General features: G+C 37.5%; 2 long non-coding RNA genes across 3 annotated transcripts in view; one reads left to right on the plus strand and one right to left on the minus strand.

Moving 5' to 3' along the window:
- Nucleotides 1-1253: 1253 nt before the first annotated feature.
- LOC142656521 (uncharacterized) lies at nucleotides 1254-27697 on the minus strand. 2 transcript variants are annotated; one of them, XR_012849708.1, is made up of 3 exons: nucleotides 27620-27697; nucleotides 11592-11880; nucleotides 1254-1429 (listed from the first exon to the last, which is right to left on the minus strand). It is a non-coding gene; the product is annotated as an uncharacterized LOC142656521 (long non-coding RNA). The 2 variants fall into 2 exon arrangements; XR_012849709.1 differs by lacking the exon at nucleotides 27620-27697 and adding an exon at nucleotides 21548-21604.
- LOC142656523 (uncharacterized) overlaps nucleotides 17940-27921 on the plus strand; it is a 35761-nt gene continuing 25779 nt past the window's right edge. Inside the window, exon 1 of the long non-coding RNA XR_012849710.1 lies at nucleotides 17940-18020. This is a non-coding gene — a long non-coding RNA (uncharacterized LOC142656523). The remainder of the gene's footprint in view (nucleotides 18021-27921) is intronic.

A 27921-nucleotide genomic window follows, 5' to 3' on the forward strand; every position in this document is an offset into this window, starting at 1 on the left:
TCAATTTCCCAGCAGCACCACCACAGGGGAAATCCAGCATTACACACAAAAAAAAATAAAAAAATCTGCTGTCCATGTAATGCACGGATGTCTTGGGTCTTCCAGAGCGAGAGACACTCATTGTAACCCTCGAATTTTTGAAGATGGGTTTTCTAAATCAGACAATCCCTTTAAATATTTTATGGCAGAATTATTACAGCATATTACTATATGGCACTATTACTTTTGCACTATATGGCTGTATTATTTGGCACTGTATGGTGATCTTATTTAATCACCGTACAACATTATTATTTGTAGTACAACTCTATTGTAGTACACTGTGGGCATGTAGTATTTGGGCATTGGGTGGTATTATTATTTAGGTGCAACACAGCATGATTACATGGGCAGCATTATGTGAGTACTGGATGGCTCTAGTATTAACAATGTAAACGGGTAAATGTATGGGAGTATAATTAAAGCATTTTATTATCTGGAAAATATCTGAAATACATGGGCACTAGATAGCAGAATTCTATAGACACTGTGTGGGAATATTGAGTACTGTATAGTAATATTATTTATATACTATATGGCACTTTTATTTGGGCACTATATTAATTATTAAGGATATGACAATAATATGTAAAGATATCAAGTAGACCCTAGAACGAAGTATTATTTGACAACTGTATGGCACCAATATTTTTATATATGTGTAAATGCAGTGGGGTTTGGAGGGTAACTGTATATAGTTAGACTGAACTTCGGTATCTTCTTCACTTTCTTAAAGTTTTTGCTGGTAAGGTTTTTTGTTTTAGGTCTTATGTATTTTCTTCGAAGTTCCAGGGATCCCCAGCGATCATCTGTAATCTATTGGGGAAATCTGGCAGTAAGTGTTCAATATTCCTGCAGTGCCACCACAGGGGAAATTAAGTATTGCACCGTTCCCATTAATATCAATGTGTTGTCTGTGTAATGCAGGACAGGACAGGTCCTGCGGAGGGAGAGACACTCTTTATAACGACTCTCCACTCTGGCCAAGAGATGGGGATCCTGAACGAGGACCCCCCTCTATTAACTCAGAATCCCTAATAGGGTATATAAATGAGTTTTCTAAACTGGACAATCCCTTTAAGTGTTTATCCACAGCAACAAAGTATTTCATTTGACATATTTCATTATTGTTCATGTAAATGGATAGTTAAATATGCAAAAAAATGTGTGGGATTAAGATAAAAGTTCAATGGGACTTCACCGACAAAAGAACCAGTCATTAAAATACATGTTCTGTACATTCCAGTAATTTAATCATCTAGTTACACTTCACAGGACCGCTTGGCTCCAACGTGACAGCTGAAGCCTGGGCTTTGATAATTTCTTTAATAACTTATATTACTGTAGTACATTACAGCTTTTGTTCTTGAATGTCTGATTTGCTTTTGATCTAGAAAATATAAAAGAAGTGGAAATAAATCATTAGCCAAATTTTAAAATGGAATTTTCTTACAAGATATTGAAAAAGGAGCCGCTGAGACTTTATTCAAAATGTATAAAATTACCTACCGTGATGGACCCAGTTATTCTTGGGGGCTCAACCAATGTACAGACTAAGGCCTCATGCACACAAACTTATTTTTGTCCTCCCGTAAATAAGGGTCCGATGTCACCCGTTTTCCACCCGTATTTACAGGCACGTTTTCGCTGCAAAATTACACTGCAGTAATCGGCAGCCCCTTCTCTCTATCAGTGCAGGATAGAGAGAAGGGGCAGCCCTTTGCGCAGAAAAAGTAAAATAAATTCATACTTACCCGGCTGTTGTCTTGGTGACGCGTCCCTCTCTTGACATCCAGCCCGACCTCCCTGGATGACGCAGCAGTCCATGTGACCGCTGCAGCCTGTGATTGGCCTGTGATTGGCTGCAGCCTGTGATTGGCCTGTGATTGGCTGCAGCCGTCACTTAGACTGAAACGTCATCCTGGGAAGCCGGACTGGAGACAGAAGCAGGGAGTTCTGGGTAAGTAGGAACATCTTTTTTTTTTTACAGGTAGCTGTATATTGGGATCGGTAGTCACTGTCCAGGGTGCAGAAACAGTCACTGCCGATCGATTAACTCTTTCAGCACCCTGGACAGTGACTATTTACTGACGTCGCCTAGCAACGCTCCCGTAATAACGGGTGCACACACATAGTCACCCCTAATTAGGGAGCCCCATTGACTTCTATGGGCCTGCCCGTGCCGTAATTACGGCCTGAAATAGGACATGTTCTATATTTTTCAACGGCACGGGCACCTTCCCGTAAGCATATACGGGGAGGTACCCGTGGCCAATAGAAGTTCATGGGCCTGTAATAACGTGCCGTAATTACTGCCCGTAATCACGGGCGTTTTTACGGTCGTGTGCATGGGGCCTAAAGCATGACTAATAATTAGAACTATCATTGAGTCCTGAGGCACCGGGTACCTCACACTTAGCTATATCACTCGTTTATTCTGAATTGGTAGGTTGTAATTCATGTAGGTTCATATCCTGGTATATAATTATATATGTACAGCTGGTATAAGTTGTACATCTTCTTGCATATAGTGATATGGAGCATGCTGGTATAACCTGGGTATCTTCTGTATATAATTATATATGTACAGCTGGTATAAGTTATACATCTTCTTGTATATAGTGATATGGAGCATGCTGGTATAACCTGGGTATCTTCTGTATATAATTATATATGTACAGCTGGTATAAGTTATATATCTTCTTGTATATAGTGATATGGAGCGTGCTGGTATAACCTGGGTATCTTCTGTATATAATTATATATGTACAGCTGGTATAAGTTATACATCTTCTTGTATATAGTGATATGGAGCATGCTGGTATAACCTGGGTATCTCCTGTATATAATTATATATGTACAGCTGGTATAAGTTATACATCTTCTTGTATATAGTGATATGGAGCATGCTGGTATAACCTGTGTATCTTCTGTATATAATTATATATGTACAGCTGGTATAAGTTATACATCTTCTTGTATATAGTGATATGGAGCATGCTGGTATAACCTGGGTATCTTCTGTATATAATTATATATGTACAGCTGGTATAAGTTATATATCTTCTTGTATATAGTGATATGGAGCATGCTGGTATAACCTGGGTATCTTCTGTATATAATTATATATGTACGGCTGGTATAAGTTATACATCTTCCTGTATATAGTGATATGGAGCATGCTGATATAACCTGGGTATCTTCTGTATATAATTATATATGTACGGCTGGTATATGTTATACATCTTCTTGTATATAGTGATATGGAGCATGCTGGTATAACCTGGGTATCTTCTGTATATAATTATATATGTACAGCTGGTATAAGTTATACATCTTCTTGTATATAGTGATATGGAGCATGCTGGTATAACCTGGGTATCTTCTGTATATAATTATATATGTACAGCTGGTATAAGTTATACATCTTCTTGTATATAGTGATATGGAGCATGCTGGTATAATCTGGGTATCTTCTGTATATAATTATATATGTACAGCTGGTATAAGTTATACATCTTCTTGTATATAGTGATATGGAGCATGCTGGTATAACCTGGGTATCTTCTGTATATAATTATATATGTACAGCTGGTATAAGTTATATATCTTCTTGTATATAGTGATATGGAGCATGCTGGTATAACCTGGGTATCTTCTGTATATAATTATATATGTACGGCTGGTATAAGTTATACATCTTCCTGCATATAGTGATATGGAGCATGCTGATATAACCTGGGTATCTTCTGTATATAATTATATATGTACGGCTGGTATATGTTATACATCTTCTTGTATATAGTGATATGGAGCATGCTGGTATAACCTGGGTATCTTCTGTATATAATTATATATGTACAGCTGGTATAAGTTATACATCTTCTTGTATATAGTGATATGGAGCATGCTGGTATAACCTGGGTATCTTCTGTATATAATTATATATGTACAGCTGGTATAAGTTATACATCTTCTTGTATATAGTGATATGGAGCATGCTGGTATAATCTGGGTATCTTCTGTATATAATTATATATGTACAGCTGGTATAAGTTATACATCTTCTTGTATATAGTGATATGGAGCATGCTGGTATAACCTGGGTATCTTCTGTATATAATTATATATGTACAGCTGGTATAAGTTATACATCTTCTTGTATATAGTGATATGGAGCATGGTGGTATAACCTGAGTATCTTCTGTATATAATTATATATGTACAGCTGGTATAAGTTATACATCTTCTTGTATATAGTGATATGGAACATGCTGGTATAACCTGGGGATATCCTGTATATAATTATATATGTACAGCTGTTATAAGTTATACATCTTCTTGTATATAGTGATATGGAGCATGCTGGTATAACCTGGGTATCTGCTGTATATAATTATATATGTACAGCTGGTATAAGTTATACATCTTCTTGTATATAGTGATATGGAGCATGCTGGTATAACCTGGGTATCTTCTGTATATAATTATATATGTACAGCTGGTATAAGTTATACATCTTCTTGTATATAGTGATATGAAGCATGCTGGTATAACCTGGGTATCTTCTGTATATAATTATATATGTACAGCTGGTATAAGTTATACATCTTCTTGTATATAGTGATGTGGAGAATGCTGGTATAACCTGGGTATCTCCTGTATATAATTATATATGTACAGCTGGTATAAGTTATACATCTTCTTGTATATAGTGATGTGGAGCATGCTGGTATAACCTGGGTATCTTCTGTATATAATTATATATGTACAGCTGGTATAAGTTATACATCTTCCTGTATATAGTGATATGGAGCATGCTGGTATAACCTGGGTATCTCCTATATATAATTATATATGTACAGCTGGTATAAGTTATACATCTTCTTGTATATAGTGATATGGAGCATGCTGGTATAACCTGGGTATCTTCTGTATATAATTATATATGTACAGCTGGTATAAGTTATACATCTTCCTGTATATAGTGATATGGAGCATGCTGGTATAACCTGGGTATCTCCTGTATATAATTATATATGTACAGCTGGTATAAGTTATACATCTTCCTGTATATAGTGATATGGAGCACGCTGGTATAACCTGGGTATCTTCTGTATATAATTATATATGTACAGCTGGTATAAGTTATACATCTTCCTGTATATAGTGATATGGAGCATGCTGGTATAACCTGGGTATCTCCTGTATATAATTATATATGTACAGCAGGTATAAGTTATACATCTTTTTGTATATAGTGATATGGAGCATGCTGGTATAACCTGGGTATCTTCTGTATATAATTATATATGTACAGCTGGTATAAGTTATACATCTTCCTGTATATAGTGATATGGAGCATGCTGGTATAACCTGGGTATCTTCTGTATATAATTATATATGTACAGCTGGTATAAGTTATACATCTTCCTGTATATAGTGATATGGAGCATGCTGGAATAACCTGGATATCTTCTGTATATAATTATATATGTACAGCTGGTATAAGTTATACATCTTCCTGTATATAGTGATATGGAGCATGCTGGTATAACCTGGGTATCTTCTGTATATAATTATATATGTACAGCTGGTATAAGTTATACATCTTCTTGTATATAGTGATATGGAGCATGCTGGTATAACCTGGGTATCTTCTGTATATAATTATATATGTACAGCTGGTATAAGTTATACATCTTCTTGTATATAGTGATATGGAGCATGCTGGTATAACCTGGGTATCTTCTGTATATAATTATATATGTACAGCTGGTATAACCTGGGTATCTTCTGTATATAATTATATATGTATAGCTGGTATAAGTTATACATCTTCTTGTATATAGTGATATGGAGCATGCTGGTATAACCTGGGTATCTTCTGTATATAATTATATATGTACAGCTGGTATAAGTTATACATCTTCTTGTATATAGTGATATGGAGCATGCTGCTATAACCTGGGTATCTTCTGTATATAATTATATATGTACAGCTGGTATAACCTGGGTATCTTCTGTATATAATTATATATGTATAGCTGGTATAAGTTATACATCTTCTTGTATATAGTGATATGGAGCATGCTGGTATAACCTGGGTATCTTCTGTATATAATTATATATGTACAGCTGGTATAAGTTATACATCTTCTTGTATATAGTAATATGGAGCATGCTGGTATAACCTGGGCATCTTCTTTATATAATTATATATGTACAGCTGGTATAAGTTATACATCTTCTTGTATATAGTGATATGGAGCATGCTGGTATAACCTGGGTATCTTCTGTATATAATTATATATGTACAGCTGGTATAAGTTATACATCTTCTTGTATATAGTGATATGGAGAATGCTGGTATAACCTGGGTATCTCCTGTATATAATTATATATGTACAGCTGGTATAAGTTATACATCTTCTTGTATATAGTGATATGGAGCATACTGGTATAACCTGGGTATCTTCTGTATATAATTATATATGTACAGCTGGTATAAGTTATACATCTTCTTGTATATAGTGATATGGAGTTTGCTGGTATAACCTGGGTATCCGGTATATAATTATATATGTACAGCTGGTATAAGTTATACATCATCTTGTATATAGTGATATGGAGCATGATGGTATAACCTGGGCATCTTCTGTATATAATTATATATGTACAGCTGGTATAAGTTATACATCTTCCTGTATATAGTGATATGGAGCATGCTGGTATAACCTGGGTATCTCCTGTATATAATTATATATGTACAGCTGGTATAAGTTATACATCTTCCTGTATATAGTGATATGGAGCACGCTGGTATAACCTGGGTATCTTCTGTATATAATTATATATGTACAGCTGGTATAAGTTATACATCTTCCTGTATATAGTGATATGGAGCATGCTGGTATAACCTGGGTATCTCCTGTATATAATTATATATGTACAGCAGGTATAAGTTATACATCTTTTTGTATATAGTGATATGGAGCATGCTGGTATAACCTGGGTATCTTCTGTATATAATTATATATGTACAGCTGGTATAAGTTATACATCTTCCTGTATATAGTGATATGGAGCATGCTGGTATAACCTGGGTATCTTCTGTATATAATTATATATGTACAGCTGGTATAAGTTATACATCTTCCTGTATATAGTGATATGGAGCATGCTGGAATAACCTGGATATCTTCTGTATATAATTATATATGTACAGCTGGTATAAGTTCTACATCTTCCTGTATATAGTGATATGGAGCATGCTGGTATAACCTGGGTATCTTCTGTATATAATTATATATGTACAGCTGGTATAAGTTATACATCTTCTTGTATATAGTGATATGGAGCATGCTGGTATAACCTGGGTATCTTCTGTATATAATTATATATGTACAGCTGGTATAAGTTATACATCTTCTTGTATATAGTGATATGGAGCATGCTGGTATAACCTGGGTATCTTCTGTATATAATTATATATGTACAGCTGGTATAACCTGGGTATCTTCTGTATATAATTATATATGTATAGCTGGGATAAGTTATACATCTTCTTGTATATAGTGATATGGAGCATGCTGCTATAACCTGGGTATCTTCTGTATATAATTATATATGTACAGCTGGTATAACCTGGGTATCTTCTGTATATAATTATATATGTATAGCTGGTATAAGTTATACATCTTCTTGTATATAGTGATATGGAGCATGCTGGTATAACCTGGGTATCTTCTGTATATAATTATATATGTACAGCTGGTATAAGTTATACATCTTCTTGTATATAGTAATATGGAGCATGCTGGTATAACCTGGGCATCTTCTTTATATAATTATATATGTACAGCTGGTATAAGTTATACATCTTCTTGTATATAGTGATATGGAGCATGCTGGTATAACCTGGGTATCTTCTGTATATAATTATATATGTACAGCTGGTATAAGTTATACATCTTCTTGTATATAGTGATATGGAGAATGCTGGTATAACCTGGGTATCTCCTGTATATAATTATATATGTACAGCTGGTATAAGTTATACATCTTCTTGTATATAGTGATATGGAGCATACTGGTATAACCTGGGTATCTTCTGTATATAATTATATATGTACAGCTGGTATAAGTTATACATCTTCTTGTATATAGTGATATGGAGTTTGCTGGTATAACCTGGGTATCCGGTATATAATTATATATGTACAGCTGGTATAAGTTATACATCATCTTGTATATAGTGATATGGAGCATGATGGTATAACCTGGGCATCTTCTGTATATAATTATATATGTACAGCTGGTATAAGTTATACATCTTCTTGTATATAGTGATATGGAGCATGATGGTATAACCTGGGTATCTTCTGTATATAATTATATATGTACAGCTGGTATAAGTTATACATCTTCTTGTATATAGTGATATAGAGCATGCTGGTATAACCTGGGTATCTTCTGTATATAATTATATATGTACAGCTGGTATAAATTATACATCTTCTTGTATATAGTGATATGGAGCATGCTGGTATAACCTGGGTATCTTCTGTATATAATTATATATGTGCAGCTGGTATAAGTTATACATCTTCCTGTATATAGTGATATGGAGAATGCTGGTATAACCTGGATATCTTCTGTATATGATTATATATGTACAGCTGGTATAAGTTATACATCTTCCTGTATATAGTGATATGGAGCATGCTGGGATAATCTGGGTGTCTTCTGTATATAATTATACATGTACAGCTGGTATAAATTATACATCTTCTTGTATATAGTGATATGGAGCATGCTGGTATAACCTGGGTATCTTCTTTATATAATTATATATGTACAGCTGGTATAAATTATACATCTTCTTGTATATAGTGATATGGAGAATGCTGGTATAACCTGGGTATCTTCTGTATATAATTATATATGTGCAGCTGGTATAAGTTATACATCTTCCTGTATATAGTGATATGGAGCATGCTGGTATAACCTGGGTATCTTCTGTATATAATTATATATGTACAGCTGGTATAAGTTATACATCTTCTTGTATATAGTGATATGGAGCATGCTGGTATAACCTGGGTATCTTCTGTATATAATTATATATGTACAGCTGGTATAAGTTATAGATCTTCCTGTATATAGTGATATGGAGCATGCTGGTATAACCTGGGTATCTTCTTTATATAATTATATATGTACAGCTGGTATAAGTTATACATCTTCTTGTATATAGTGATATGGAGAATGCTGTTATAACCTGGGTATCTTCTGTATATAATTATATATGTGCAGCTGGTATAAGTTATACATCTTCTAGTATATAGTGATATGGAGCATGCTGGTATAACCTGGGTATCTTCTGTATATAATTATATATGTACAGCTAATAAATTATACATCTTCCTGTATATAGTGATATGAAGCATGCTGGTATAACCTGGGTATCTTCTGTATATAATTATATATGTGCGGCTGGTATAAGTTATACATCTTCCTGTATATAGTGATATGGAGCATGCTGGTATAACCTGGGTATCTTCTGTATATAATTATATATGTGCAGCTGGTATAAGTTATACATCTTCCTGTATATAGTGATATGGAGAATGCTGGTATAACCTGGATATCTTCTGTATATAATTATATATGTACAGCTGGTATAAACTATACATCTTCTTGTATATAGTGATATGGAGCATGCTGGTATAACCTGGGTATCTTCTGTATATAATTATATATGTACAGCTGGTATAAGTTATACATCTTCTTGTATATAGTGATATGGAGCATGCTGGTATAACCTGGGTATCTTCTGTATATAATTATATATGTACAGCTGGTATAAGTTATACATCTTCCTGTATATAGTGATATGGAGCATGCTGGTATAACTTGGGTATCTTCTGTATATAATTATATATGTACAGCTGGTATAAGTTATACATCTTCCTGTATATAGTGATATGGTGCATGCTGGTATAACCTGGGCATCTTCTGTATGTAATTATATATGTACTGCTGGTATAAGTTATACATCTTCCTGTATATAGTGATATGGAGCATGCTGGTATAACCTGGGTATCTCCTGTATATAATTATATATGTACAGCTGGTATAACCTGGGTATCTTCTGTATATAATTATATATGTACAGCTGGTATAAGTTATACATCTTCTTGTATATAGTGATATGGAGCATGCTGGTATAACCTGGGTATCTTCTGTATATAATTATATATGTACAGCTGGTATAAGTTATAGATCTTCCTGTATATAGTGATATGGAGCATGCTGGTATAACCTGGGTATCTTCTTTATATAATTATATATGTACAGCTGGTATAAGTTATACATCTTCTTGTATATAGTGATATGGAGAATGCTGTTATAACCTGGGTATCTTCTGTATATAATTATATATGTGCAGCTGGTATAAGTTATACATCTTCTAGTATATAGTGATATGGAGCATTCTGGTATAACCTGGGTATCTTCTGTATATAATTATATATGTACAGCTAATAAATTATACATCTTCCTGTATATAGTGATATGAAGCATGCTGGTATAACCTGGGTATCTTCTGTATATAATTATATATGTGCGGCTGGTATAAGTTATACATCTTCCTGTATATAGTGATATGGAGCATGCTGGTATAACCTGGGTATCTTCTGTATATAATTATATATGTGCAGCTGGTATAAGTTATACATCTTCCTGTATATAGTGATATGGAGAATGCTGGTATAACCTGGATATCTTCTGTATATAATTATATATGTACAGCTGGTATAAATTATACATCTTCTTGTATATAGTGATATGGAGCATGCTGGTATAACCTGGGTATCTTCTGTATATAATTATATATGTGCAGCTGGTATAAGTTATACATCTTCCTGTATATAGTGATATGGAGAATGCTGGTATAACCTGGGTATCTTCTGTATATAATTATATATGTACAGCTGGTATAAGTTATACATCTTCCTGTATATAGTGATATGGAGCATGCTGGTATAACCTGGGTATCTCCTGTATATAATTATATATGTACAGCTGGTATAACCTGGGTATCTTCTGTATATAATTATATATGTACAGCTGGTATAACTTGGGCATGTTGTTATGCTGGGAACTTGTGCTAAAATATAAAAAAAGTGAGCATTTTTGCAAATCTATCTATCTATCTATCTATCTATCTATCTATCTATCTATCTATCTATCTATCTATCTATCTATCTATCTATCTATCTATCTATCTATAAAAATAGTCCAGACTTGTCAGAGTATCAATCAGTTGTTGCCGATATTCCGGCCTGGCACGTTGGCACGCCATGTGTGATTTGTATCATAATATAAATATTAGCAGAGTTAACAATCAGAGATAATGTGCCTGGTGATACACCGGCTTTACGTAAAATGATGGAATTGCTTTTAAGAGATTTAGCATTTGTGCCCGCGCTGCCACAGTAACATAATCCTATGTGCCGGACAGTAAAACCATAAGGAAGGCCACTCACCCGGGCACATGATGATGATGATGATCCCCTGACAGCTGTTTATAGTGAACGCTTTATGTAAATGATTCCTCATTATGAGCCGTGAGCCTTCAGCTTCATGTGTAACTAGCCCAAAAAGTCAATTGTGATTCTCCTGCCTCCCGAGCGTAAAATCTTAGCAATATGTCTTGGCACATGCCATGCCTGGCACTTCCAACAAAGCCAGATCTGCCACTTTATAAGGAGGGGATCAGAGCGGGACAATGAGATGACATCTGGGCCTTTACAGGAGATCAAATGTGGATGATAACTGTAGAAAGGAGAGACAGAAAATAAGGAGGATCAATAAAACAGTACACCATATAGATATGGAAGTCATTTCAAGGTCAAACAGCTGTCAAACGACGACGCGTAAAAATACAGCCTCGTCAAAAGAAGTGCAGGACACTTCTTTGGACGTTTTTGGAGCTGTTTTCTCATAGACTCCAATAAAAACAGCTCCAAAAACGGACGTAAAAACGGTGCGAAAACGGCGCGAAAAACGCCACGAAAAATGCGAGTTGGTCAAAAAACGTCTGAAAAGCAGGGTCTGTTTTCCCTTGAAAACAGCTCTGGATTTTCAGATGTTTTTGGTCACTACGTGTGCACATACCCTGAGGGTATGTTCACACGAGGGCGTCCGTAACGGCTGAAATTACGGGGATGTTTCAGCCTGAAAACATCCCCGTAATTTCAGCCGTACCGGCATGTGCAGGCGCTTGAACGCCGCGTCAATTACGGCCGTAATTGGCGCTGCTATTCATTGGAGTGAATGAAGAACGGCTCCAATTACGGCCAAAGAAGTGACAGGTCACTTCTTTGACGCGGGCGTCTATTTCCGCGCCGTCATTTGACAGCGGCGCGTAAATATACGCCTCGTGTGAACAGACAAACGTCTGCCCATTGCTTTCAATGGGCAGATGTTTGTCAGCGCTATTGAGGCGCTATTTTCGGGCGTAATTCGGGGCAAAAATGCCCGAATTACGTCCGTAAATAGGCCGTGTGAACATACCCTTATAGTAGTTATATTCTTGTATATAGGAGGCAGTATTATAGTAGTTATATTCTTGTATATAGGAGCAGTATTATAGTAGTTATATTCTTGTATATAGGAGCAGTATTATAGTAGTTATATTCTTGTATATAGAGGGCAGTATTATAGTAGTTATATTCTTGTATATAGAGGGCAGTATTATAGTAGTTATATTCTTGTATATAGGAGCAGTATTATAGTAGTTATATTCTTGTATATAGGAGCAGTATTATAGTAGTTATATTCTTGTATATAGGGGGCAGTATTATAGTAGTTATATTCTTGTATATAGGGGCAGTATTATAGTAGTTATATTCTTGTATATAGGGGCAGTATTATAGTAGTTATATTCTTGTATATAGGAGCAGTATTATAGTAGTTATATTCTTGTATATAGGGGGCAGTATTATAGTAGTTATATTCTTGTATATAGGGAGCAGTATTATAGTAGTTATATTCTTGTATATAGGAGGCAGTATTATAGTAGTTATATTCTTGTATATAGGAGCAGTATTATAGTAGTTATATTCTTGTATATAGGAGGCAGTATTATAGTAGTTATATTCTTGTATATAGGAGCAGTATTATAGTAGTTATATTCTTGTATATAGGGGCAGTATTATAGTAGTTATATTCTTGTATATAGGGGGCAGTATTATAGTAGTTATATTCTTGTATATAGGAGCAGTATTATAGTAGATATAGGAGCAGTATTATAGAAGTTATATTCTTGTATATAGGAGCAGTATTATAATAGTTATATTCTTGTATATAGGGGCAGTATTATAGTAGTTATATTCTTGTATATAGGGGCAGTATTATAGTAGTTATATTCTTGTATATAGGGGCAGTATTATAGTAATTATATTCTTGTATATAGGGGAGCAGTATTATAGTAGTTATATTCTTGTATATAGGAGCAGTATTATAGAAGTTATATTCTTGTATATAGGAGCAGTATTATAATAGTTATATTCTTGTATATAGGGGCAGTATTATAGTAGTTATATTCTTGTATATAGGGGCAGTATTATAGTAGTTATATTCTTGTATATAGGGGGCAGTATTATAGTAGTTATATTCTTGTATATAGGAGCAGTATTATAATAGTTATATTCTTGTATATAGGGGCAGTATTATAGTAGTTATATTCTTGTATATAGGGGCAGTAGTATAGTAGTTATATTCTTGTATATAGGAGCAGTATTATAGTAGTTATATTCTTGTATATAGGGGGCAGTATTATAGTAGTTATATTCTTGTATATAGGGGGCAGTATTATAGTAGTTATATTCTTGTATATAGGAGCAGTATAAGGCTGGGTTCACACGTGGCGGAATTTCACTTAAATTCTGCTGCGGACACTCCGCAGCGTTAATCCTCAGCGGAGCCGTTTCTCCATTGCCTTCCACTTCTATTTAGAAGTGTTCGTTTAGACGAGGCGTAAAATTCCGCTGCGGAGCATAGGCTGCGGAGCGGAATTTGGTGTCCGCAGCATGCTCTGTCTGTTGCGGAGCAGTGGCGGACTGGTTGCGGACTCATGGCGGAATTTCTCCATTGACTTCAATGGAGATTCTAAATTCCGCAATGAAGTCCGCAGCTGTCATGCACATGTTATGTGTGCTGCGGATGCGTCTTGCTTTTTTGCCATGACATTTCTTCATTCTGGCTGGACCCATGTATTTCTAGGTCTACAGCCAGACTGAGGAAGTCAATGGGGCTCCCGTAATTACGGGAGCGTTGCTAGGAGACGTCAGTAAATAGTCACTGTCCAGGGTGCTGAAAGAGTTAAGCGATCGACAGTAACTGTTTCTGCACCCTGGACAGTGACTACCGATCCCAATATACAGCAACCTGTAAAAAAAATAGAAGTTCATACTTACCGAGAACTCCCTGCTTCTGTCTCCAGTCCGGCTTCCCAGGATGACGTTTCAGTCTTAGTGACGGCTGCAGCCAATCACAGGCTGCAGCGGTCACATGGACTGCCGCGTCATCCAGGGAGGTAGGGCTGGATGCCGAAAGAGGGACGCGTCACCAAGACAACGGCCGGTAAGTATGAAATTCGTTTACTTTCACTAGGGAAAGTGCTGTCCCTTCTCTCTATCCTGCACTAATAGAGAGAAGGGAAGCACTTTTCCCGCAGTCCGCAGCAGCTAGTCCGCATCAATTTACTGCACATTTGGGCAGATCCGCAGCCGTAATCCGCAACCCGGATTAGGTGCGGCATTGATGCGGACAGTTGCGGAGGAATTCTGCCACGTGGGGGCATGCCCTTATAGTAGTTATATTCTTGTATATAGGGGGCAGTATTATAGTAGTTATATTCTTGTATATAGGGGGCAGTATTATAGTAGTTATATTCTTGTATATAGGAGTAGTATTATATTAGTTATATTCTTGTATATAGGGAGCAGTATTATAGTAGTTATATTCTTGTATATAGGGAGCAGTATTATAGTAGTTATATTCTTGTATATAGGGGGCAGTATTATAGTAGTTATATTCTTGTATATAGGGGGCAGTATTATAGTAGTTATATTCTTGTATATAGGGGGCAGTATTATAGTAGTTATATTCTTGTATATAGGGGCAGTATTATCGTAGTTATATTCTTGTATATAGGGGCAGTATTATAGTAGTTATATTCTTGTGTATAGGAGGCAGTATTATAGTAATTATATTCTTGTATATAGCGGCAGTATTATAGTAGTTATATTCTTGTATATAGGGGGCAGTATTATAGTAGTTATATTCTTGTATATAGGGGCAGTATTATAGTAGTTATATTCTTGTATATAGGGGCAGTATTATAGTAGTTATATTCTTGTATATAGGAGCAGTATTATAGTAGTTATATTCTTGTATATAGGGGGCAGTATTATAGTAGTTATATTCTTGTATATAGGGGGCAGCATTATAGTAGTTATATTCTTGTATATAGGGGCAGTATTATAGTAGTTATATTCTTGTATATAGGGGCAGTATTATAGTAGTTATATTCTTGTATATAGGAGCAGTATTATAGTAGTTATATTCTTGTATATAGGGGGCAGTATTATAGTAGTTATGTTCTTGTACATAGGGGGCAGTATTATAGTAGTTATATTCTTGTATATAGGGGCAATATTACAGTAGTTATAATCTTGTATATAGGGGGGCAGTATTATATTAGTTATATTCTTGTATATAGGGGGCAGTATTATAGTAGTTCTTTTCTTGTATATAAGGGGCAGTATTATAGTAGTTATATTCTTGTATATAGGGGGCAGTATTATAGTAGTTATATTCTTGTATATAGGGGCAGTATTATAGTCGTTATATTCTTGTATATAGGAGGCAGTATTATAGTAGTTATATTCTTGTATATAGGGTCTGTATTATAGTAGTTATATTCTTGTATATAGGAGCTGTATTATAGTAGTTATATTCTTGTATATAGGGGGCAGTATTATAGTAGTTATATTCTTGTATATAGGGGCAGTATTATAGTAGTTATATTCTTGTATATAGGGGACAGTATTATAGTAGTTATATTCTTGTATATAGGGCGCAGTATTACAGTAGTTATATTCTTGTATATAGGGGGTACTATTATAGTAGTTATATACTTGTATATAGTAGCAGTATTATAGTAGTTATATTCTTGTATATAGGGGCAGTATTAGAGTAGTTATATTCTTGTATATAGGGGGCAGTATTATAGTTTTTATATTCTTGTACATAGGGGGCAGTATTACAGTAGTTATATTCTTGTATATAGGAGCAGTATTATAGTAGTTATATTCTTGTATATAGGGGGCAGTATTATAGTAGTTATATTCTTGTATATAGGGGCAGTATTATAGTAGTTATATTCTTGTATATAGGGGACAGTATTATAGTAGTTATATTCTTGTATATAGGGGGCAGTATTATAGTAGTTATATTCTTGTATATAGCGGGCAGTATTATAGTAGTTATATTCTTGTATATAGGGCCAGTATTATAGTAGTTATATTCTTGTATATAGGGCCAGTATTATAGTAGTTATATTCTTGTATATAGGAGGTAGTATTGTAGTAGTTATATTCTTGTATATAGGGCCAGTATTATAGTAGTTATATTCTTGTATATAGGGGCAGTATTATAGTAGTTATATTCTTGTATATAGGAGGCAGTATTATAGAAGTTATATTCTTGTATATAGGAGGCAGTATTATAGTAGTTATATTCTTGTATATAGGAGCAGTATTATAGTAGTTATATTCTTGTATATAGGGGGCAGTATTATAGTAGTTATATTCTTGTATATAGGAGCAGTATTATAGTAGTTATATTCTTGTATATAGGGGGCAGTATTATAGTAGTTATATTCTTGTATATAGGAGGCAGTATTATAGTAGTTATATTCTTGTATATAGGGGGGCAGTATTATAGTAGTTATATTCTTGTATATAGGGGGGCAGTATTATAGTAGTTATATTCTTGTATATAGGGGCAGTATTATAGTAGTTATATTCTTGTATATAGGGGGGCAGTATTATAGTAGTTATATTCTTGTATATAGGGGGGCAGTATTATAGTAGTTATATTCTTGTATATAGGGGCAGTATTATAGTAGTTATATTCTTGTATATAGGGGCAGTATTATAGTAGTTATATTCTTGTATATAGGGGGCAGTATTATAGTAGTTATATTCTTGTATATAGGAGGCAGTATTATAGTAGTTATATTCTTGTATATAGGGGGCAGTATTATAGTAGTTATATTCTTGTATATAGGAGCAGTATTATAGTAGTTATATTCTTGTATATAAGGGCAGTATTATAGTAGTTATATTCTTGTATATAGGAGCAGTATTATAGTAGTTATATTCTTGTATATAGGAGCAGTATTATAGTAGTTATATTCTTGTATATAGGAGCAGTATTATAGTAGTTATATTCTTGTATATAGGGGGCAGTATTATAGTAGTTTAATTATTATAGTATATTTGCAGCTTCATACTTATGAATTCAACCTTGTGCCTTTCTGGAGCTACCACTTGATTCCCAATGGTTTATTTTACGAGTATTTGGCTATCCTAGACTGAGCACTGATGATAGACAAGCAATGCTGGAGCGAATGAGGGGAGACTAATTATAGGTGATTTTTACCTAATTCCTAGTTCTTGACACTTTTGATAAGATACCCGCTGCGCTGACCTTTTTAGAAATGCATGTGAACATATAACGATTGTGTTAATTCAAACAAATCAAGGAAATCAACATCCTACAAATGGACACATGCATTTTTTTTATTACGTTTCAGATGTTTCGGCTCAGAAAATGTGTCAGGGGGGATTGTGGAAAGCTGAAAAATGCTGAGCAGGTTGGATCGGAAGACACGGGAAGAAACAGTAAGGCCATGAGCTGTTAATGAAGAGTGTTACAGATGGGTTTTTTTTGGCAACACATTAGAACAGAACTTATAGAACGTTTTTAGATTGACATCAATGATGTGATTTATAGTATTATTTCTTAAAGGGACACTAGACCTAAATGTTTGACCACTTTAAGGAATTATGAACCTATTTCAATTAAATTAAATGTAATTCTAGGTACATTTACCTGCTTTATATTATCTACCATCCCAATACATATAATATTAGGTGTAAACCAGAGTTACCAATTTTCCCTACATTCCGAGACAGTCCGTATAATTGGGGGGAGTAACATTTTGCGACCTCCACCATGGACACCAACATGCTTTAAAAATCCTGCATTTGCCCCATGTGAACCCAGGTCACAAAATATTTCAAAAATTATAATACAAAGACCAATATTCTAAAAGTAACATTTTTGGAGAAGTAATTTTTTGCTTTTTTCACCAGACCATGTAGCTGTTGTGCCTTGGGGACCCTTTGTGTGTAATATTTGGGCTGTTAACGTAAAAAAGAACGATAAAACACGCTGTGTTAACCCATTAACTCCACGCAACTAAGTTCAAAAACTTTTTTTTCCAAAAGAATTAGTAAGAAATCTAATTTTGTTATCGTCCTCTGCACTAAGAAGATACTTTGTGTCATCTCAAAAAGAGCAAAGAAGAATGTTATATGGAGTTTTCATTACGTTGTATTCTGTGCAGCGGGTGAGGGGTTGATCTTTGATTCGTGGGTCGTTACCCATCTGGGCGGCCTGTGATTTGCTGCTCGTTCTTCGCACGTTCTCTACCTCCGCGTCCGTGTCATTTTTTCTTTACAGCTCTTTAATTAGGAGGCTCGGATAAATATCACATGCTGGGTTCTTGCTGGAGATTATAGGAATTATTTACTAACAGCTACAAATGAGCGCTAGGGCGAAACAAACACTTAACCCTTTTGGTTGGAAGTTAATTTTATTGTCTATTTACATAGCGCCATTTTCCGTGGAGTTGTACAATGTAATATTAAGGGGATGAATACAAAAATTCACAAAAAAAATATACAAGATAGATAAAGAGAACAGATATAAAGTAACGGAATAGGATGGAGCCAGGGTGGGTGTGGGGTTCCTTGGGCCTCCTACATTTATGCAAAACTTGTCCAATTTTAATGGCATCGTAAACTTATTATCATTGTGCACGCAGGGCATATCATTCATAAGATCTACTAAGGGATTTGTCGATCAATCCATAAGAAATAGACCCGAGGAGTAAGTGATTGGCTCCAAATTCAGCTCCAAATGGGGCGCTCTACTGCTGGACTTTTGGGATCCTGTTGTATTAGGGGCCCATTATTATTGGCTCTACTCCAAATATGATTGTCTTATGCTAGACCTTTGGGCCTCTGTTGTATTTGCAGCCCAATATTGTATAAGAGGAGAGCCTTGGCCCACTAGAGGATCAGCTGGGACTATGGTGGGACAATCTGACCCTGGAGGGATTTTGCCCCAAACGCCCTTCCAGTCCAAATGGAAGCTTCTGGATCTCAACAGGTCTAACATGGACCCCCTCCCCTAACCAACCACGACTATTACACCCTGCAACACCAAAAATAACTCTGTATATGTCTATAGTAACTATAGACACCATTCATGTGAGGACAGGGAGGACATCATATAATCCCATCCAAGCAACGACCTGAAGATATTGAGAATGATCTTCAGCATTACATTTGGTGTTTGTACATAGTAAGACCCTTTTCACACTGGAGTGTCCATTGGAGCTATACGTTGGGAGATACTCACAACGTATACCTCCGACGTACAGTATGCTACTATATAGGCATACACAGACATACGTTGTCCATAGGCTTTCATTAAAAAAAGGATTAGTGCAGTCTACCACAACAGAACAGAAGGTTTACCGATGTATACCAGCCCGATGGAGGCCATAAGGACACTCTTTTGCCCCCCATTAGGAGAATAAAGGGCATATGGATATGTTTAACGTATACGCTAGGAGCTCTCCTGGTGCATACTGTAAATGTAAAACCCGTGAAAAAGGGCATAAAAGGGTTGAAAAAATAAATACATCCATCAAGTGCAAAAAGTTATTTCAGAAGTAGCCAAAAACTCCTCCTGAATAGCAGAGAGGGATTTGCCATAGAGGAGGAAAGAGTGATTCCTGGTCACTGCAATCACACAGATCCTGGATGGGTCAGTAAAATAATCAGGGATCATTGTTCTGTGCATTCAATGGCTTGACCCATGCTGGTCCAGTAAGGACTTGATTCCTGATGGTATAGCGGGTACTTGATTATTGGTGGTCCAGTGGGTGTTTTGTCCCAGGGCCGGCGTCAGTGCCCGGCGACGGGCAAGTGCCGGGTTCCACTACCCTTGGGTGGGCCAACTCAGCGCTGACGTTGCTGTCATGGCTCCTCCAGGAGTGGAATCCCTGGCCAGAACGTTGTCGATACTCTTGCCGGGAATTCTGCTTCTAGAGCGAGCCCCTATTTAGAATGCGGCGTAACTAACGCTATAGCAGCCGTAGTGGCTGCTAATGGGCCCGCGGCATGAGAGGGCCCACGCTGCTCGCTGTCATAGCCCCCCCATGGCCGGTGGCACCGCTAGCAGCCGCTATGGCTGCTACAGCGGTAGCGACATCATATTCTATAGCATCTGCGTCCTTAGGATCCAGATACTATTGAACACTATGACAGAGCAGGGAGATATCTCGCTGCTCTGCCATTTACTAGGCTAAAGGCCACGTTCAGCCAGCAGCCTATCAGGCGCAGAGACGGCATCCCTGCACAGGCCAGCGTGATGACGTCAAACTGGGACCTGACTACTATATGGGGGCATAAACAGGGCCTAACTTCTTTATGGGGGCACAAAGTGATGTTTTCTGCCATTTTACTGCCGCCGTGAGTTCCCCCACAAAGGGGCCCACTAAGTCTGTGTCGCCCAAGCGCTCACATAAACCTGGAGCCGGCCCTGTCTGTTGCACATGTATAGAAATTGATTGTGTGCTCTAATTATGCCATTCCTGCCTGTATAGAGCCCGGTCACAGATGTCTCCAAAATGACCTTTAAAGTGAATGTCCACTATTGAACACCATATTATGTTTAGAATCTAAAGTGATCAAAAATTCATTGCTGATTAATTACTTTTTCTTTACTGGGATCAGGGTTCCCTTTTTCTGATACAGAGCTCCAAATCCCCTGTAGAAACATAGTTACATGATAAATGTATGGCTGCCTGCAGTCACCACTAGAGGGAGCTCAGGAGTTTACAACATACTGTGTGATCATTGAGTTCTATGTATAAACAGTATGTAGGGAGCTCATAAGCGCCCTCTAGTGGTGCCTGCAGGCAGCCAGAATTTGGAATCTAACTCTATATAGGAAATTTGGATCTCTGTATTCGAAAAATGAATCTCAGAGGGAAACTGCAGTGGTGGCATTCATTTCAAGGGATGAAATTAATGGGAAGAAACAAATATAACTGAATACAAAATAGACTTACTGTTTTCTATGATGATTTTTTTTCTTTGTGAGAGTATATTTTCCTTTTCTCCTGAATCTGTAATAAATGGCACTTTGTTGCTAAGTACGACCGGTACCAATAACCACCCGCGCACTTTTGTTTAACTTTCTTTTTTTTTTTTTTCGAAATACTTAACGACTAATCCTCGGTATCACTGCATCTGTGCACTGCAAGGTCCAGGCAGGTTAGCAGCTTTCCTGTCAGCTTATCTGCTCTCCTGCCTATTTGATCTGTTTATCCGTGAGTTTGGTTTTTACATGGATCAAACACGTCTGTTAACCGCTTAGTTGCTGAGTGTGAATTTTATCCATTTGCGCACTTAAGAGGTTAACCAAGAGATCTTCCCGTTCCTAGTAAATGTGTTCCCATAGCAGCTACCCCTAATACCTCTGGCTTTGTATCATCTCTTTAAGGAAAGTATATAAGACGTTCGAAACCTAGCGACATCTTAGGGGTTAATACATAGTCAATGTTTCTATGATACACTATAGCTCAGATAAGGTAAAAGCGCCCGGCAATTTAACAAGTGACTATGTATCAGTGAGTCAATATTTAATGTCAATATGTCTATCTTATAGAATAATAGCGGATAATGCAAAAAAAAAAAGAAAAGAAAAATCAAATCTAACGTCACTTCTAATTAGTTTTATCTGTCAAACCACAAACCAAAAAATTTTCCATACCGCCTTTTCCGGGGTCACATGGTCAGGTAGGCATTAAATACGGGACCGAATAGGACGCAAAAAAAAAATATAATTAAAAAAAAAATGTGGGGCCTAATCACAAAACATTCTTATATATTTGCTAGAAATTGCTCAAAATTGTCACATTTTTTTTTCTATGCTCGAATATTTATTGTACACTGTAGCCAGCAGTACTCAAAAGCATAAATATAGGAGTTATATTGCAACAAAGCCTTACCGTGTTGGAGGCCACACAAAACAGGATTAAAACAAGATGGTGCAATGTTACCGTAATTTTATACTAGTTAAAAAAATAATAGTAGGCATTGACAGGCCTCATTTAAAGGGGTTCTCCGCTTTGGACAATCCCTACTTGCGAGATTGGTCTCTTGACAATAAGCATATTACAAAGTGCCCCCATGCTAGGTCCTCCAGTAATCAGCTGTGATCTGTTGGGAAACCTGGCAGTAAGTGTTCAGTTTCCCTGCAGCGCCACCACAGGGGAAATAAAGCATTACCCAGTGCCCATTCGTATCAACGGGTTGTCTGTTTAAAGCAGGACAGGTCCTATTTGTAATCGCTCTCCGTCTAAGAGTTGAGGATTCTGAACATGGGACCCCTTCTATTAACTTAGAATTCCCTATCAACCCCTGTCCCTATGCTCAATTAGGGTCTATGGACATTCACCTCCCCCTGTTAGCGAAAGTGGAGAGCCATCGAATAAGACCAGATTCTGAAAAGCATCAATCTAAGGCTCTGTTCCCACTTGCACTCAACGGATACTAGCGGTGCCCAATGGATCCTATGGACTTACAATGGAGTGCGTCAGGTTCCGATGAGGTGTCCACTATTTTTCTCACCAAATTTGACAGAAACTGTGATGGAGGCTAGGAGTGGGATGTCCAGAAGGGAGAAAAGGCCTAAAGGTCATACTGCACCCCTCCTTCAAGGAACAAGAAGATGAGGAACAAGGGTTGAGCCCTCCTTTCCTGAGATGGAACGGTTTAGGGTGGCATGAGCCGGCACCACAATGGGGCCTCATCCATTCTCTTCTTTATATGAACCTGCCTTATATATTCTATAGCTCCACTCCGCATTGCTGTGAACTTTATAAAGATACCTGCTTAATCCCAATGCTACTTCTTCAAAAAGATACATAGGCTAAGGATGAGGACAAGTGGCTGTTTTCTTCTATGTTGGTCCTCATGTTGTGTTCCTGTTAACTGTATTTATAAAGTCTCCACACGTTGGCCGTGGTTATGAAGACATCAGAAGAGGACATACAGGGAATCACTCACACTGAGATCTGCCGAGGGCTCTTCTTACAAAGGATTACCTATGTTTTTTGGTTTTACGGTGGATAAAAAAGAATCATCCTTTTCTTCGGGATTTTATAACCTTGGGGTCTTATTTAATTTTTGCCCTTTTATCTCTTTAAGGGCTTCTTTCTTTACTTCTGATCCTTTTAGAATTCCCCTATGGAGCATTGCCTGAAACCAATAAACTATTACTTTATCATATTTTCTTCTTGCCTTGTTCTGCTCTGGCTTTGAACCTTGGTCAGATGTTGGCTACTAATGTCTGATGTTGATGTCAGATATAGTTTTTATTTGGTAAGGTTTTGTGGTATGTCTTCTGTCCTAGAGCTTTTATATATAAAATAATTTATTGATATAATTTAGGCCTTGCTCTCCAAATCATCTATAGCATAGGAGGCAACTTATGGACAATGGCAGCCATACTGTCACGTAGGGTTCGTGGACCCACAGGGCCGTACCGTCTTGGCGGTATGGCAGCTGGCCAACAGGGCGCAGGTCAGAGTCTATAGTTCATATAGGGTACCTGTGGCAGCCCGGACAGTAGCAAGGCAGGCTTGGCTAGGACTAGGCAGCAGGTAGATGTCAGGCGTGAAGTAGCAGGATAGGCATGCTATACAGCACAGCATGGCTACAGTTCAGCATGGCACTAGATCAGGATACAGGTTACAGGATACAGGAACAGGGAACACTAGGAGCAGGAAACACTAGGGGACCATTTGCAATACAAACTTAGGATACGACAACAACGCTCAGGCATGGGAGGATGGGCCTGGGTCCTTCTTTTAGCCCCAGTGTGTTCTGGGAGCAATCAGCTCAATCTCCTACATGCGTGCGCTTTGGCTTCTTAAGTCTGGACTGAGCTCGCGAGCGCACCCTGGTGGTCACTGTGGAACAGGATGGCCGTATGTCCAGACATCTCTGGAGAGAAGGGCATCGACTGGATGGAAGGGTTCGTGGTCAGCGACCACGGACGTTACACATACATTTACCATGACCACTAGGGGATGACTATCATGATCCTAGGCTCACGGCTTTGGAGTGGATAAAATCCATAAATGATCTAGAACAATTAAGTCTACTTGGGTTTCTATTTATTCAATCAACGATCTACAACCCACAACCATATGACTACGCCACTTGCTGCAGTGTCAAATCTTGATTATCTGGTAGCACTAGTCCCTGGTGACCCAATGGCTAAGGACCAAGCCCCTACTGATCTAAAGATTTAGCGCCCAGCTCCTGAAGACCCACAAGTTAATAGTCAATGTCTTTGGATCCAACAGCTTTGTGTCTTTACCTAGACTAAGTTGGCCATACAGATTAGATCAAAGTTGGCCCGAAAATCATCAATTTGCCATGGATCGATCAATGATCTAATGTGTATGAGGTCTTTCGACAGCCCACTGACACCAGGAGTTGAGGGAAAGTAGAATTTGCCATGTTGGATTTCAAATTAACCAATCCTTTGTTTCCGTGGAAAATATGCTACTGCAAAGGGGTCTGGCAGCGGCATATTCCACTCAACCCATTAAAATAAGCATGCCCGGCCGAGCTGAATGTCAATGTTCATGGAGGAGTCAAGAAAAATAACTGTTGGCCGAATTCAAGTGTTTGGCCACTTTTAGCCTCCTGAGATGACAACCTTCTATTTTTAATGATCAGACATGATAGCTCCTGCCAGATCACTTATACAAGGAAGGTAAGTGCACCTTAAAGGGGTTATCCGACTTGTGAATGTTTTTTTAAAAAAACACCCGCAAATGTGATAAACAAAAAAACAATCAGTACACACCTCTTCCATGGCGATCCGACACAGATGCTCCGCCGGTGCTCCCGGGCTTTTTTTTTTTACATGCAGTCAACATGCGACTTCTGCAACCAATCAGACAGCTCGGTATTTGTACTCCCAGTAGCACCGCTGAGCCCTCTGATTGGCTGCAGCAGTCACATGTTGACCGCTTGTACACAAGGACCAGGAGGACTGACAGATCCTTATGCTGGATCGCCGGAGGAAAGAAGAGGTGAGTACCGATTATTTTTATTTATTTTTTATCACATTTGCAGTTGTTTTAATTTTTTTGGGGATAACCCATTTAAGCTCACCATAAATATAATAATTTACCCCCAATCTAACCAGAGTTCTGATATTTTTTTATTAGGATTTGGTCAGACAAAGTATCCTCAATGATAAGAGTACTTTTTCATTTCTCACTTGACAAAATGTTATAATGGTAGTCTTTCAACCAATATGGACCGAGAAAATTGTTATGACCGATGAAAACATAAAGATAATTGTTAAAGGGAACCTGTCACCAGCTTTTTACCTATTAAACTCTCCTCACCCCTCGCTGGCCGCTGCTGTCAAAAGTTCATTACCGTTATCCCCGCTCCTAAACTCCTCCTTTGACCGTAAATAACGGCCTGCAAACATTTTGCGCCCTTTATGCTAATAATCCGGCAGTCTCGTTCGTTCCTCTTCTTATGCCCTCCCACCGCCAAAAGCTGGCCTGTCCTGAATGCCAAAATCTCATCTGAGACAGCACGCATGCGCCTGTCATGTATGGTCCGACACCCTTCCCTGCTTCATCCAGGCATCAAATCTAGTTACTGCGCATGCGCCCCTATGGTGTCACGTTGTGCGCACGCACCAGAACAGGACATTGATGCGCAAGGGCGGGATTTCATATGTGCTGGGAGGGGGGAGGAGCTGTCAATCAAAAGTAAGGAGGCGGGGTCAACTCGGAAAGGCTTGAGGAATGAAGATATGACTCTTATGCTCATTAGCATTCGGCGCGGGAACACAAAAAAACTGAATACTAAATGTACAGAGACGACTTAGAAGAGAATTATAAGTTACATAAAATTATTTTTCACTACCACCAGGTATTGATGGTTGAGTAGGTAAAATGCTGGTGACCGGTTCCCTTTAAGGATCATCGAACGGTCACATTGTAATCTTTGATCATCACATCTCTGACTAGTTTTAACCAGGGGCATCTCAGGGGCATTTCTAATCTCTGTAATTTTTTTACATTTTTGTACACGTCTACTTTTCATATGATAAAAGTGGTTCTTACTGTTTAGAGTGTCCAGTTTCATGCTTATATTACAGGGTACCTATGTCCCAGGATACCCCCCATGATGTTTAAAGGGAATTTTCTAAATGTGTTGATGATCAATTGAAAAATAGCTTCGCGGGCGGAATATCTGTCGGCAGGACGAGTGTGCGGCCAATATATACCTTAGCTTTACTTGGTGGAAAATTGTCCCCATCTAAGGAAACATCTAATGAAGTGTTCACAGCTAATTCCGTACGGCTCTTGTTTACAGACAGTCACAACTTTATTTTTCCCTCTTAATTAATGTAAGTGACTGTCTCTCTCTGGAGAATAGACAAGACGCTTGTGGTGTAAGCTTGTAATCTATAAGATTGGCGCTGTAATTCCGTTAATTAACTGGTGTCTTTGCTGATTATGTGTTAGAAATCCCTGTAATACCCTGTTATTTCCATAGTCATTTATTCTATACCATAACAAGAATGTCACATGAGAACTCCCCCCTACTTCATACTCCCAAGCACATCCATAGTCATATATTTATCCATGCACCCATACTACGCCATAGTCTTTATAATAGTAGTAAGTAAGCCTGTACCAGCGTCGGATACAAACACAGTATTTAAAAAAATAAATTAAAAAATACAGTACTAGACATAACCAGTAGGTAGTGATAGAGAGCCATACAATTTGTGACTTACAATGATGTACAATGCCATTTGAGTATTATTGTAGGTAGTAACTAGAGATGAGCGAACTTATCAAAAGTTCGGTTCGGCTAGTTCGCCGAATTTCACAAAAAAGTTCGGTTCGGACCGAACTAGTTCTGACCGAACCTGTCACTTACGTGCGCCGAGCATGCTACTGTCCAGGGTGCTGATAGAGTTAATGGGCTGCACTAACTCTTTCAGCAACCTTCACAGTACATGCTCGGCGCGCGGAAAATACCATTTAAATGTAATAAAAAAATAAAAATTATACGTTCGTACTTACTTTCCTCCTGTCCGGCCTCCAGCGATGACGTTTCATCCCTTTCGCCGATGCAGCCAATCACAGGCTGTAGTGGCGGTCACGCACGTCAGGATGACGCTTCATCCCACGTGACCGCCTCTGCAGCCAATCACAGGCTGCAGCGGCGACATGAATGAAACGTCATCGCTGGAGGCCGGACAGGAGGAAAGTAAGTATGAACGTATTATTATTATTTTTTGGCATGTATGTATGTTGGCATGTATGTATGTATGTATATCTGTGCATGTATGTTTGCATGTATGTTGGCATGTATGTATATATGT

This window comes from Rhinoderma darwinii, chromosome 6 (assembly GCF_050947455.1).
Source record: "Rhinoderma darwinii isolate aRhiDar2 chromosome 6, aRhiDar2.hap1, whole genome shotgun sequence".
NCBI lineage: Eukaryota > Metazoa > Chordata > Amphibia > Anura > Rhinodermatidae > Rhinoderma > Rhinoderma darwinii.